Here is a 13,258-nt window from a genome sequence, read left to right as displayed (position 1 = left end):
GCTTAGCATACACAGCCTTCAGACATTACTTGTGGTCCTTCCCCCCTCATTACAAAAATTACACTTGCTTTCCTCTTTTTATCTCCCCTGCTGAAGCAATCCCTCGGGCTCCCGGCATTTCTGTTGCACCCCTCAGAAAGCCCTCCAGTTTATCTACTGCAAGGCAGGGAGGATCAAAGACTTCAGTTGCTTTATAGGTTTAAATGTTTTAATAAATGCAGCTTCCTCCCTCAGTGTAAAATAGTCACCCCAGGGAATACCAGACCTGACTACAAGGAATTCCTCTCCCCAGGGTTCAGCTAAAGTCCTCTCTTGCTCATCCAGTGACACTAGCATGTACCGCTCCACGGCACTTCCCCACCACCATTTATTTCCGTGCAAATCGTTACCCGTGGAAGAGGAGCTGCTGAATACCGTGGGGATTGCACACACGTGCAGTATGACTCGTGTGCACAGAGGCCAAAACAGCTCCCTTCCCTGCTTAGCATACACAGCCTTCAGACATTACTTGTGGTCCTTCCCCCCTCATTACAAAAATTACACTTGCTTTCCTCTTTTTATCTCCCCTGGTGAAGCAATCCCTCAGGCCCCTGGCATTTCTGTTGCACCCCTCAGAAAGCCCTCCAGTTTATCTACTGCAAGGCAGGGAGGATCAAAGTCTTCAGTTGCTTTAAAAAAAAAATTCACCAAAGGATAAAATCTGCCCCTCCCCTACTCGCACTAGTGAATAACTTGAAAACCAGATTTATAAAGGGGTACACAGGCACCCAGCAGCACTTTCAGAAGCTCCTTGGTTGTAGTTAACTTGTCTTCTTGATTTCAGGAGGAACTAGACTCTATGGGACATACAGAAGTGCATAGGCGTCTACCTGCATCTCTCTGCCTAGAAATACCTTGAAAACACTGGCTCTTCTTCCCCATGGGACTTGCTGAGGACTAGTGACATATTCCAGCTGCAGTCCTGTTGAAAGCAATAGGTTACTTCTCCAGCAAGAGTGACCAGACCTGTCATAGTAAGACTCTCTACAATAAAAATCTGATTCATGAAGGGCTTCCATGCCCGCCTTAGCCTGCGAGTCTTCCCTAACACTTCCCTGCTGCCTTGTAAATGCTTCATCTTGGTCCTGAATTGCAAAATACAGCCAGATCTGAGTGCACACAGGTGAATTGCTTTGCCTTTGGTCGTCATTACATTACCCCCAACAGTCGCTCACCAGATTGATTCTCCACCGATTACAGCATCTGGCCCATCATTTTACACTATCATGGGAAGGACAGGACTTCTCCATCCTTCTTTGGCACTGCTTTTCACCCAGGTCAAAAGGCCTATACAAGACAGAAGGCAGCCGAGAATCAGACTTTCCAAGTCTGTCCAGACTATCCAGCCTTCAGATTATCATCACTATGAATAGGTGCAAAAATCCCGATAACAGAAGCCCTGTATCAAAAGGTCTCTGTCCTAACCAGCTTGCAATACAAGTACAACACCGGAAGCAGCTAGTACCCTGAGGTTTTGCCTCTGCCAGAAACAACCATTTGATTTCTAAAGCACTGACCAAGGCCCCGCACAACATTAAAAGCCAAGATCTAATGCAATCATGAAGAGCGTGAGCCATCCTCTCTGTTCAGATTCATCTCGGAGTCCAGCTGAAAGAAACATCTCTGCAGGGGACCTGGGAGAAGTTACAAAAGCCGGGACCGATAATGATCATTACTAATAAATACCTTCGGGAGGAAACGCTGTGTTATGCTCAAGAGAGAGATCCACAGACCTCAGATCTAGCCGGTATCACCGAGTCAAAAAGCAATTATAAGTATGGAAAACGGGCAGGCTGAGGGAGGAGCGGAGGAAAGGACGTGGTAGGATCACACCGTGTCTTTTTCTGACCCTATAGAGAGTTGACCCTCCGCCCCGGATCCTCTCTCTCTTTCTCTCCCCCACTCTCTCAAGGAAGGCACAAGGGTCTTCCCCATCCTGCGTTTAATTTTAATCATTCTTCTTTGGTTATTGTTTGTTTTCATGATTAGCCCCATGGCTTTTAATTGGTTGGAGGGGGTTCACTTTTTTATATATATACTTTTATTAACTTTTATTTTATATATACTTTTTATATATATTACTTTTATTTTATTATATATAAAAAAGTGAAAAGCCTCTCTCCCATACACATGCAAATACACAATCATGGATCCCAGAGAGAGACAACTAAGGCGAGCTGTTGGTAGTGCACAGGGCTTGGGCTACCCAAAGAGAGGCCTGGGGATCTGCCAGGTTTGGAACGGGCCCCGAAGCCTTAAGATCCAGATTTTGGGGGGAGGCTGAAGCCAGATGCACCTTAACACCACTACAAATATTGAAACTATTTCACTATTCTGCAGATATCATTTCTGGACGTTATGTTGAGAGGAGAGTAGGCGGTCCCCTCTCATGACAGTCTTTATAGACTTTAACAGTACATTGAACATGTCCGGTCCAATTCAAAAGTCTAGTTCAAACATACCTTTTATCTAAGGAGGATTTTTATAAAATTGTGAAGATAAAAAAACCTCAAGCTGCTCCTACACATGCAAAACCATAAAGGACTTCCCTTGCTTTCCCAAAGGGATCTGTAGCATATGATTTAGATATCAACTTTCCAAAGAAGCTTAATTTGAGAAGGTTCCTATAAGACAGGAAAGAATGACCCTTTGCTCTTGCTGTCCGGACAGGCCTAAGAGTTAATTCAAGTTCAAATGCACATTAGAATATGAATGTTTGAGTCAAAGCCGACCAAAAGGAGAGCAGCTGCAGATAACCACACACACAGCTAGAGCTGCTAAAAAAAAATATCTCTAAATCACACGCCAGACTCACAGGGAGAAAGCTTTTCATCTGCCCATTTTGCTAATCTGACAGAGTCAAGGTCAGCTATAGAAATTCTCCTTATGCGAATCCAGGTTTGGCTCCTTATGAATTTAGATTCAGAGAGTGGAGCTTGCAGGGAAAAGCCGCCTCTTTCGAGGGCTGCAACGTATCACTTTGAGACTACACGGCACTCGCATCCAAGGGTTACCTTGGCTAAAGAAGAGCAATGGCAAAACTGCATGAAAAACAATAAGGCAAAATGAAGGTATTTGTCTAGGAGAGAGGGAATTGCAAGGGTCTGATCCCCATTACCAAACTGCAGGTAGGTTTATCTTTAATTATAAGTGCTTCGGACGGCCCAGGCTATTTGTAGTCCCAAGATTTCAAATAAATACATAAAAGCACAAAATATTAAACCCACAGAATTACAGCATGCCTGGATACTGAAGTAAAGACATTAGGAGGATTCAAAAAGCACCTGGGCATTTAATGTCAATGTAAAGGTGGATACTATTTGCCCATATAAAAATATAGGACAGTGATGTGGCACTCTGGGGCACCTTGAAATCGTTTCAAGGGTGCCACGGGATGCCATGAAACGTCGACACTTAGGTTTGCAAGCACAATTCACCAGATAAACCCAAATGTTTCAAGTAGAAATCCATAGTTGCGATCTTCCTGAGATCTTTGCGGCAGAAAAGCTGCTCTGTTATTTTTCTGTAGTTAAAAATATGAGTGAAAACTAACAGCTGGCATTTTCGGAGGGATGCCTTAGATCTAAAGTGGTTGAGAACCGCTGGTATAGCTAGAAGGTATATAAATCATCCGTCTTCCAGTCTGCCACGAACTTCCCGAGATTAGGAAGAACTTTCCCCTGTGATCACAGCAGACCCCAATCAGCTTCTCGAAGCCTGTCGTTCAGTCCCGAAGGCAGGATATCAAACTCAACACACCCCACAGGCCTGTCTAAGGGCCAGACTGAGCCCACGGATGAGCCCGCACACCAGCTTACGTCCTAAAGTGGCTGGAGCGGCCACCACAAGTGGCCCAGTCCTCTCCGGCCGCTCCAGGGCTGTGCAGCACAGCTCCAGAGCCCCGGAGACATGGCCCCAGACAGGGATGCAAGTTGGAGCAGACCTGTTATAGCAACTTTCAGACCCACAGGCAGTCTGGGGGCTGGATGATATGGCTCCATAGGGTGGATCTAGCCCATGGGCTATATCTTGGACACCCCTGCCCTAAGGTCTTAAGACCCATTTTCCTTATGAAGACTCTTTACGCCAGCAATATTCGCAGCAGGTCCTAGGGGCCAGATGAGTGGGTGATCTGGCAGGAGGTGTTCTGCACTGAGCACGACTCATGCCTAGAGAAACAAAAGGGAACTAAAATTTGGCTTTCATTACCTGTGTTAAAACAACCCAACAACCTTCCCACAAAGAACTGCATAAGGCATGAGGATTTCCATTTCTGTCAGTAGCCACGGGCTTAAAGTTGTGAAAGAGGTTTTCAATGTATGCAGGGCTATTCTCAGCCCAACTTCAGCAAATGCATTCAGCTCCAAGTGCTGTTCTGCTGCAGCCCACGCATACTTGGGTGCAAGATAGACAAGGAGGAAAGCAACACAGAACTCAGCAATATAGAGCAGACAATGTTTTTTGCCTTTTAAAGTTTTAAAGACCAGCAAAATATGTTGGGGGCGGGCAGGGGAATTGGGAAAAGGGACAGGTGACATTCTCCAGTGAGTATTACTTTCAGCTGAAAACCAGAACCCGTATTATGACGGTGAAATGAGTCAATTGACATCAAAGCCCTAAGGCAGTTTAAAACCCCACTCCCGGTTGTAGCAGGTCAAATATGAATGACTATATATAACTAGAAATCATCATTTCTTTTGAACCCAGCACTAAAACATGCTGTAATGTGGGAGTACTTTTTAATTTTTAACAAAAACACCCACAATTGGTTTGTTGCCACCTTTTGCACTTTTTTCAAGGAGGCCAGAGATGTTTTGGGGTTTGTGTCTTACTTCAATCTGCCTTTTTGCCCTTAAAAATATGAAGTCGGGTCTTCCTTAGTTTTGCTGCTAGATGGTTGGTAGGAGGACAGAGGGGGTGCTTACATGCGAAGAGCAAGCTGTGCCTTTACTTAAAAGAATAAAGGATGTTGGATATTCATCCAAGAAACCTTGCCCCTTCCAAGTGCTTCTCAGGTGTCTGTTTTTGTTAATGTAAATTTTAACTCGGAGCTTTAAAACAAGCGCACACAAAAACAAAGCAAAAAAAAAAATCAATCACTGCCTCCAAATTAATTGGTGCTGATGTCTCAACTAGCACAAAACTGGATAGCTTCGGTTTTTGGAGAGTCTTTTAGGAGGGAAAAAGTAGGCAAGAAACAAATCGTGAATGTAAAAAGCATACAGAAAACCAGGCACAGTTTTTGGGAGAAGAGAGCAGAAGTTGCAGGAGACCGTACGTATGCAGACATACCTACACCAAGGCAAAACACTAACACTTTCCTTTTTCAAGCTGCAAATGATTAGTATCAGGGCTTTAATTGATACGACTTCAAGATTCAAGGGAGAAACCAGCCTGACGCTGTCAAACACTAGAGATGCACACACATCAAGGTACAGGGTCAGTGTGAAGCTGTGCTTTCAGATCTCTTCCAAATCTTGTCTGGGAACATCAGCAAAGGATTAGGATAGGCCCTGAAGCAGCAATTATGTTCCCACACTCTCTCTGTCTTTTTGTGCCGGCTGGATGGGGCAGGAAGGACTTCTTAACAAAGAGGCAAGATTCATGAAATCCTTTGTAACTGTTATCTCTGCTAAGCCGGAGTCTGAAGTCCACAGGTGATGGATTAAACACCAAAATACAGAAACTGAAAAGGGCCTTAAGTCACTAATTACCTTATTACACAGATGTACGGGCTGATGTAAAGGGATAAGAAATGTGACAGTCAGAAATGAAATAGTAGATGGTTTTAATGGGTCAATGCAGCTGCAACCTGACATGTTCGTTTCTTGTACCGCAGCACTTTCTTCAACTGTTTGATATATCTATGGCTCTCCCTAAGGATACTCAGAGAAGATCCAAGTGAAAGTCTAGCGCTTCTGAGTGCCAAGCCATGTTGTTACTGCATCTTCATTACTTTCATTTTAAAGACACTTTTACTAACTCTGCACATTCAAGTCGTAAGTTCGAGCCTCAAAAATCATGAGAGTTAGAAATAAATACATCTAGGGCTCTTTTTTATATTCTAGTTTAAGTGTTTAATTGGGTAGCATTTTTAAGCTCCTTTCTACCGCCAGAAAGATGCTCTCTAGGCCTGCTACGTGTGGCATGGCGGGAAGCCTGATTGCATAGATCGTGCTTCTGATCCCATCATGCCTTGACCTGCATGTCTTACCTGCACCCTTACAGCCCCATCACCATTCATTTCTCCTACTCAGCCGGGTAGCTATTAAACTGGCACCATCCATGAGCCAATACGACCCCCAGCAACCAGAATTCAAGAGACCTAGGCACCAAGGTTGAACTCCCTTCTTGCCCTTAGAGGTAGCCTTTTCAGATCAGGTTTGAGACCCGCTGGGGGCATCTGTGGTTAAACAGAGATTTAAGTCTTCTAGACAATCTGACAATAAAATTCAACCAAACATTCATGAGGGGGGGAACAGGATTTATTGAGTGACTATTCATTATAAGAGTCAGTGACTAAATAATGACAGGAGACAGGATTTTCATTTCTAGTGTTACAACTTTTTCCCCCCCTCACATGGATGCTCTAAGACTAGCCGGCTACTTCTATTTTTGGGAACAGACCACAAGGGCACAAGACCTCAAAGTCCTCAGAAAACCCTCTAACATTAAGGGTGTTACTGAACTTGGCAAAATAGAGCAATTAGTATAGCAAAGAAATGCATGACAGATACCCAGCACCCACTCTTTTTGAGCACAAGGGTCCATCAGGACACCGAGAGCACTTGGATTGAGCTAAGGGCACAGGTCTTATTATAGTGTTCAGAGACCACATTGCTACACCGTAAAGCCAAAAAAAGGAGAATGGTTTTTCATTCTTCAAAATCATATCTACAAAAGGCCTGACTCTCTTTAAAGGTACATTCTTTTCCTTGAAAGGACAAGACTGTCAAACTCTTAAAGAAAACATCTCCCCCCCGCAAGCATCTGGGTTACCTGTCAGCAAACCAAAAATAACCATTGCTATACAAGAAGTATGAATAAAAATCCCTTCCCCACTCAGTTAGCCTGGTTTTACTTCTGTGGTGCCCTGATGTTGTAATCCTACCAGATCTCCAGTCAGCCAACATTTTTTCCAGGTTAGGACAAGACCTGAATCTATAGTGTAAGGGGTGGGGGGTACCTCCAAGCACTAAAAATATGTACGAGATTTCCAGCCTTTTATTCAGCAGCAAAGCAGATAAACCTATTCCCCTGCCCTTTGCTGGTGACCCTGAACTATGTTGCCATAGACCATATCTGATATAATCTCATTAAAGTGTATTTTAACTAGTAAACACTACCAGCACTAGCTCCTTGGAGGCTACTGGTCCATTAAAAACATGTTACACAGGAGGAAATCCAGGTTCTAGCCGGTTAATGTGCCCTGTGGTTTATGAAGGAAATGAATATTTCCCCCCAAGCCAGTTCTTCATGCAGCTTTCAGGTTACAACACGTAAATGGCTCTGCTTCCAGAAAAGCCGCAAAACATAACGGGGCTTGACAATTGAGAGCCTTATTAATGTTAATGAACAAATCAATACTGCTTTTCAAAGCTGGATGCATCAATTTGCCTCTGATGCTTTTTAGACCATGTACTCCTAGTTGACTGAAGCGTGGTACTTGCCTGTTAACTTTCGCTTTTAATATGGAGGGTCACCGAAGTTCAAGTTGAGGTGGCTGCTTTAATACAGCAGCATCTTGAACGGATGTCATCTGGACCTCTTCAAACTGGATATTGTGATATCTGGTTATTTCCCTTGACACACTGGATCAGAGTCTGAGTCTGTCTTTACATACATATCAGTTCCCTTGGACCCCGGCTCGGGCTTCAATGTGAGCTGCAGCTCGAAATTCCTATTAGAGATACTTAAAGCTACCAAGGTACAAACTATAGCACATGTTCCATAGACCTGTCAGCTCTATTAGAACCGCAGGCTTCGGGTGAAGTTATGCTGGTGTAAGAGAGACTGAAATAATTGGTGCCATGGCCTAAATCAGAAGCTTAAGAGGTAGGAACCCTTGACATTTGGGGTAGCAGCTTAAAATATTCCTTTAACCTGAATTAGCATGAGCTAAAGATGATCGGGCGAGTCAGTCCAGATCAGAATTCACGAGTTTCACAAATAAGACTGAAATAAGATAACAAGATCTTCAATTCTCATAACAGTTACTGAGGGTAGTGGCAAATTCACCCTCACATGGAATTTTTGGGGTTGTTTTTTTTTTTGGCGGGGAGGGATTTTTTTTAATTGAGATTGGATGCCTTTCTAAAAAGATAGCTCTAATTCATCTGGAAGTTAACTGGAATCAATAGTGTTTACTCAAATTCCCTGCTACGCAAATCCTTCCACGGCAGGAATCACTGGGTGAAATTTTCAGACGAGATGATCAGTTGTTTCTGCCTGCTTCAAAACAAGATGTGGGGAATTTATGCAAATTTGGAAACGATCCAGAGAGGATTATTTCAGGCCCATGTTTAGCATAAACAGTTCCTGAAAAGGTTATGAGATTCACAGCTCACAAAGCTTTCTATATGCAAATAGAAAACAAAAACCACAACAACAAACCCCACTTTTTCGTTTTTAAATGAAAAATATTTACCCCCATCCCCCACTTCATGAATACAACATAAGCTGTCAGACAGTGAAAGAAGTCTGGTGAGAGGGGGGTAGCTTGAAATGTTTTTACATCATTTGAGCTATCAGGTATTTCGATGACTAGGGAACCTTGGCGTCCTTATATAAGCAAGATTATCTTTTCCCGTCTGAATCAGAACTCATGGTGGAGGTGATATCTTATTAGACCAACTAGATTTTTTTGCAAAAATCTAGAGATTTTTGCAAAAGAAATCATCTCCACCACGAGTTCTGGTTCCTTTTCCCTCTAGACCAAGCCGGCTACAACCTGGAGACCTTTTCCCATCTTTAACTTGCCCTGAGCCTGATGAAGGGTGTGTGAGCCCAAAAGCTTGCAGAAAAAAGATCATTTTCTTTGCATTTTCTCACTTGGTGTAATAAAAGGTATCATCTCCGAACCAAGAGTTCTAGATTTTTGCATTTTTCCCCAATCTAGCTTCTTTTTTTTTTTTTAAAAGAAAGGTCATCAATGCCACCAGCAACAGAAAGAAAAGCTCAATGAAGTCTTTGCTATAGCCTTTGGGGGATTTTGTTTTTTATGTCAACTACAGTGATTTCTCAGCAGTGATTCATCCACGTAACTGGAGAAACTGGTCTTGCACTTAAGGCACTGAACTGGAACTCAAGAGACTCCCAGCTCTGTAACCAACCAACCTACTGTGTAAATTCAAGTAAGTCACTTCCTCTCTACAACTCAGGTTTCCCATCTGTTTAAAAAAAATACACCTTTCTCCCATCCTCTCTGGTCCTTTTAACCTTTGTACTCAGGGAACCCAACTACATACTGTTCTGCACAGCACCTAGTCCAAAGCACACCTCTCCTCCCAGGGCGGGTTGCAAGTGTCTACTGTTAATAACTTCAGATTAAGAAATAAAACTGGGTGAATTTACACTGGTGCCTCCTTTTGACCTGGTTTATTTTTTTTCTAGGTAGACACAAGTCACACAGCACTGGCAGACAGGAGGAGACAGTTGTGTTAGCTTTTAAAACCAAAACCACCAGGCCTAATTCATCACTGTTTATTCCACTCTCCCACCCGTCTAACACCCTTGATTTCAGTGTTACATCAGCCCAGAAGCAGAGCGAGGCAGTGGTACGTCAGGTCCAAAGAGCACAGGCTGTATGAGAAAAGAAACCATCCAAGAAGGTTATTGTTTAACCTGCATGCCAGATTAGATGGAAAGATCAAAAAGGAGCTGGCTAGCTTCAATAATCAAAACCAAAACATTTGGAGCTCCAGATCACACAATCAGTCCAAAACCTGGATGATTATCGTGAGCATATTGTAACAGGCCTGCAAAACCATGTGGGACACCACAGTGCCTCCCAAAAGAAAGCATTTCATCCAAACAACTTCTGCAACATGCACGTTCCCACCCCCAGAAAAAAAATGAGATAACATTTAAAAATAAAGGAACCTGCAATCCTACGTGAACCACAAACCTCTGCGACTAAACTTGAGACCACTTCTCCTTCTCGTGTCCTTCCTGGACACGCTCAGTTTAGACTGAGTTTTCTGGGACAAGGCCCAATGAGACCCAAACACAGGAGCCTGGCGAATGCCCAGTTGAGGGGCTGTTATCAGCTGTGGTGTGGTCACCAGGAACAAAAAATACACCATATGATATCAAGTAAGTAGGAGGAATGGTTAATATCGTGACCCTTTGGGTGAGATGGTTGGACTGCATTTAAAACAGATAAAAGTAAACGTGCCAAAATGCATGTTCATCTAATGCAGTCAATTAATTGCAAGGAAAAACGTTCAGGCCCCTCGTGGTGTGGGAAATTCAAGTCTTTCGGTTCACATTTTCTCTCTTGCTACATTTTCCCCTCTTGCAACGTAACGTCACGCACAATATTCACCAAGAAGGTATTTCAGCTGGTCAGCAAGCTGGCTACCGTCCTCATTCAGCAGGACTGGTTTCTTCCTCAAACTTATTTTGGGGGTTGATTTCAAAGTCATTTATAGGAGAGGTAGTTTTAGTATCCCACTTGCAATCTCTGGTCTCCCCACGGGATTCAAACGTGCCAATTATCCACCTCGCTGTCACCCTCCATCCCTGAACTTCAGCATTTCTCGCCTTATGTGGACAGAGAAGGAGAAGTTCTGTCTCAGTAAAAAGCAAAAGTAATCGATGCTGGAACGGCAGTGTTACGATTCTCCTGGTTTCCAGCTCCCTCCTCTGCAGGAAAATCATTCCTACTCCTACAAAGAACCGGCACCAAATGGAGAGAGGATTACAACAAAGTCCTCTCAGCGGACCCAGGCTAAGATGAGCCCAAAGCCTCTTTCCGAGCCCTGTCATGAAAGGTAAGAATGAGTGCCCTCAGCTCCCAAAGTCACCACGGATCCGCTTTACCTTGCGGGCTGAGATCTAATACATCACAAAGCTCCCAAAGCATAAAAAAAGACATTCAGAGTAAAGGCACACGCAAAGGATGGGGCAGAGGCGAATGCTAATATGCAACCTTTTGAGTCCCAGGGAAAAGGACAAGACTTTCTTCCTCTTGTGCTCTGACTTGCTGAAAACCAGACACACGCCTCTCCCCACAACACCCGCTCTTCTCTGACTATTCAGCCATGGCTAAAACACACCGATTCCGCCTGCTGACGCCTTATTACACCTGTAGGACCTACCTCTTCGGTCTGGCACTTGGGGAAACCCGCTTGCCTCAGCTGAGACAAGGCAGCGGCTCTCAGCAGCACTGGGGTACCAGCCCCAGGTGGCAGGGTGGGATGAAGGATGCAAAAATCACCATTTGCACAGTCAGCGGATGGGGCCAGCTGGCACTGCCACGGGCACGGCTGGGCTGCTGCGCTTTTCAGCTCCTGGTGCGACCCCAGAGCTTTTTTGGGGGGCTCGCTGCTTTTGCTTTGTTCGTTGACCGCGGAGCCGTGCGAGAGCAATTCTGCAGCTAAGGAACGTGCGAGCCGGGGCAGAAGTGCGGGTCGGGGCCGCAGGGGCGGGGGAGCGCCCGGCGCCGCGCAGGCGGATGCTGCGGGAGCATCGGGGCTGCGAGCGGAGAGCCGGAGGCGGCGGCGGCTCCCAAACTTCAGCTCCGCCCGAGCCCCGGGGTCCAAGGCGGCTGAATCCCCCCCGGGGGCGGCAGGCTCCGGCTCCGGCTCCGGCTCCGGCTCCAGCCCCTGGGCGAGCCGTGCCCGCCTCCCGCTCCGCCTCCGGGCCGCGGGGTGCGAGCTCCTCCCCGCAGCCCCGGGCGAAGGAGCCGGGCTGCGACCTCCCCGGCGCCCTGCCGCTCCTCCGCACACGGGCTGGGGCTTCCCCGGGAGAGGAGGGACAGGGCAAGGGGCTGAGTGACCCCGAGGGATGCTCACTGCTTCTCCCACCAGCATGCCAAGGACCACCAGCCCACTCCAAAGTGGGCAGCTCTTTGCCGCCTGGGCATGAGCCGCTTGTTGCCCCCCAGCTGCCCCTTTAGCCTGGACTCAGGCTTGGAGGACAGGGACGAGCGAGGGGGTTTGGGGCAGAGTTTGCTTGCCTCAGGGGTGGGCGATGTTTGTTTGGCCGAAAATGCCTATAAGATGTCGGCGTGCCAGGGCAGGGAGCCGATGTGGCAGTGCAGCCCCCAGACCCTTCCCTGCCGTCCGCCCCGAGATGTGCGTGCCAAGCAAAATGCCTTGCAGCCTGGCACCCGTGCTGGGGGCTGCCTACCCCTGCTGGAGGCTGCAAGGGAAGGGGTGGAAGAGCTGGGGTGAGGTGTTGGCGCTCACCCCTGGGCTCCGCAGCTGCGGGAAAGTAGTGGCCCTGGACAGCGCTTGCACCAAACAGATGGGGAGCGCGGACAGCTCGCTGCATGGGCAAAGCGTAGGCAGGAGCCTGCGGCAGCCCAGCTGTGAGCTCGGAGAAGAGCAAGCTTGCCTGGCAGCGGAGATACCATGCTGATAGTCCTGGCTCATATGTACCTGGCAGGGGAGATCCCCTTCTTCCTGGCCTTGAGCAACTTGGCGCTGTTGAGAGTAGAGACCCACCCATTGCACTGGGGTAGACTCCCCTGCAAGAGTCTGCTAAGCCCTCCCAATGGGAAGATCTTGGCAACATAATTTATGGTGAAGGGGATTGCTCTTGGGCTTTCCCTCTAGCTTGCTCCTTTGGCCTTTTAGCTAGGGGCGAGCACATCAAGGGGCATCTGAATGCCAAGGCTTGGGGCTTGTACATAGGACACCTACCATGGATTTGGGAGCATCTGAAGCCCCAGGGGCTGAAAAGTCTGGGAGGGAGGAGACTTGCCCGTGGTAGTGCTGCACAGACTTGAACAATTGAGCTCTGCTCAACTGATTTGGCTGCTTTGGCCCGAGACACGAGATTAAAAAAGAAAAGGAGAACAATAAGGATACTCAGTGGTATGAAGGAGCCAGGCCTGGTGCGTTCAGAAAAGAGATGTTGGAGGGGGGACGTGAGGAGGGTTTACCAAATTCAAAACAGCAAAGAGGAAGTAAATAAGGATGCATTCACTGTTGACTCTCTTGCAATACTAGAACCAGGGGTCACCACATGAGGTGAGTAGTTAATTTAAAAC

At 46.3% G+C, this 13,258-nt stretch overlaps 1 protein-coding gene across 3 annotated transcripts in view; it reads right to left on the bottom strand.

The window, feature by feature from the left end:
• Nucleotides 1–11,793, bottom strand: part of PAK1 (p21 (RAC1) activated kinase 1) — a 91,444-nt gene extending 79,651 nt beyond the window's left edge. For 2 of the 3 annotated variants that reach the window (XM_006021951.3, XM_006021948.3), the window contains exon 1: nucleotides 11,361–11,793. The gene's annotated coding sequence lies outside the window, so the exon portion shown is untranslated. Of the gene's footprint in view, nucleotides 1–1,214; nucleotides 1,236–11,360 lie in introns of those variants that run through there. The other variant, XM_025202060.1, reaches the window with a different exon arrangement.
• Between the last annotated feature and the right edge of the window lie 1,465 nt (nucleotides 11,794–13,258).

This window comes from Alligator sinensis, unplaced genomic scaffold (genome assembly GCF_000455745.1).
Source record: "Alligator sinensis unplaced genomic scaffold, ASM45574v1 scaffold1008_1, whole genome shotgun sequence".
Taxonomy (NCBI): Eukaryota; Metazoa; Chordata; order Crocodylia; family Alligatoridae; genus Alligator; species Alligator sinensis.
This window is presented reverse-complemented; position numbering and strand designations above follow the sequence as displayed.